The following is a 2,500-nucleotide window of genomic DNA, read 5'->3' as shown; positions in this document are numbered from 1 at the left end:
CACGTTACCACTGTATACTACAGTAACCTCCGACAGTAATCATTGTAATGATAACTGTAATTGCTTATACGGAAAAAGCTAGATAATTTTATTCTTGTCCACTAATGAAAGCAAATTAACCCACTTACGACGGGGGCATTCCAGCCTTGAATGTCCCAATGCCAGGGCGTTCGAATTATTAGGCCTAAATCAATTAAATGGCTGGCACAATACTGTGCCGCCCAGCCACTGGGTTTTTGAATGCGCGGTACAGTACTGTACCACCTGTCCAGAGAGGGTTAATATTCAACCCTGGACTGAACTTTCAAAGAAACAGAGAATAGCATGAAGATGTCAAACAGAATCCTGTAAACCTCATAAGGTTTCATAAGATTTCTGTATGTTTTGAAAGGTTGATAGATAAGAAAACAAGTGCCTCAAAAAGTTTCTATATTCCTCATGGTACTTCCTGTCAAGTTGTGGTATTCACAGTTGGAGGCTAACTGTAACTATGACTAAATGGAAATTCATAACGACACAGAGGATGGGAGTAGAATTGCCAGAATCTGAAATAAAGGAACATTTTGCAGTGACCAATCTTAAAGAGTACATTAATGCATTTTCTTAAAATAATTCAATCTGTAGTTCTGATTGCACCTATCTGAATTAATAGTAACTGTTTGAAAAGATGTAAACCAACTTTTGAGACAATACTTGCTTATATTTTCGAGACTGCAAAATCAATGAAAGAGAAACAGGGCAACCTTTTGACAAACCAAAAGGAACAATTTTTCTGATGTTTTAAATCTGCCAGGCAATATAAGTAAATTGAATGAAATTACATGTATGATATCTCAAAAAGCTAAACTTGGACTGCAGTTTACATGTAACATCCTTCTAGTGACTTTGCCCATTGAGAGAGAAAGATAACCAAGATATGAAAGAATGGTATCAATATTTAAGAGAAAGATAAATATTTGAGAAAATGGGTACTAATATTTTTAACAATATAGTATTTGAAAGAATGGTTATTAATATTTGAAGGAATATTCACTAGTATTTAAGAGAATTTGAACAAATGTTTGACAGAATGGTTTAACTGATATGAAAAAGAACCATAGTTAATATTGGAGAGTGTGATTTTAAATTTATGAAGGAATGGGTATTCATATTTAAGAGTATGGTGACTAAAAGTGAAAACAAAGAGTTATCTATATCTATTCAGGGTACAAGAGCAGTTGAAAGTATACTGAATTGCATAGTAGAGCAGAAAGTAGATTTTTTTTTTTTTTTAAATCAAAACTATAGTGTAAAAATGAATAGTAACAATGACATATTTAATTGAAAAATGCAGAGGATGGTTCAGTAATTTCATAAGAAGAGAGAAGAAGAATTTAAATAAAATGTAATATACCTAACGCATGGAGTGAGAAGAGAGAAAAAGACTAATCTAATATGTAAAACATAATTATGAAAATAACGGCAATATTACATTTTTACCCAAGTTGAAAATATGAAGTCAAAAAACACCAAAAATACCTAAAGGTTTGTTTTGTACTTCCTTTCTTGGGAGCTTTTCTGAAATATAAAACAGCAGTATAAAAGTTGAAAACAAAACCAGTAAGACTAAATAATAACTGATGAAAAAAAATGCACTTGATTATAAAGACAAAGATAAAAGCCTGTAGAAAAATACATGCATGGCTGTTGGAAGGTGACCTGAAAAAAAATATGATCAAAATTGCATTTGTCATTTCTGAATGCTAACAGAAATGACAAATGCAATGTAATTATAAGTAATTTCATGTGTTTTTCCATCTAGTATTTTTGGAAGTGAGGGCTTGAGAGTGAATGAAATATTTTCCACAGTCTTATAGAGTACAGGAATAGTCATAATAAAAGAATATTTTATATCCCAAGGAAGTCAATCACTGGATAGCTGATGATTTACATGAATTACAAAGGAGTAAGAAATTATTTTCAAGCCCCGAGAAATCATGAGATATATTGTTACATTTTTTCCCCTGACTTTTCCTTGAAAATGTTTTCTCAAATTCAGAATGTAAAACTCAGTGAGAATGTAATAGGTAAAACCATGTATATTAATGACTATCCTTGATCTTTTTTCTAATAATTTTCAAAAACAGTAAGAATATAATAGGAAATAGTATATCGAACAAGAATCAATTTGTTAACAAGAAAAATAAATAAAAGAAAGAAAAAAATGGCATAAATAAATGGTTACAAATTTCTTTTAACTGGTTTTGATAGTGACATTGACTTCACATTGAAATATATCTTATCTTTGCATTACAAAATATAAATAATTAAGCTGCTATTCCTTGAACAGCTTAATAATCACACTGAGTGAAGTCTTGTTATCATGGCAGTATTTATATGTTATATCAAAGTTATTATACAAAAGAATATCGACAAACACTTTATGATTTTAATTATTTTTAGGATATATTGATTGGTAGGAATTGTTATTGGGAGGTTTTCTTATATGTATTATCAAAAC

Source organism: Penaeus japonicus, unplaced genomic scaffold, assembly GCF_977035675.1.
Source record: "Penaeus japonicus unplaced genomic scaffold, GWHDUDI00000001_assembly GWHDUDI00000016, whole genome shotgun sequence".
NCBI lineage: Eukaryota > Metazoa > Arthropoda > Malacostraca > Decapoda > Penaeidae > Penaeus > Penaeus japonicus.
The sequence above is the reverse complement of the archived record's forward strand: the minus strand, read 5'-3'. Positions refer to the sequence as shown.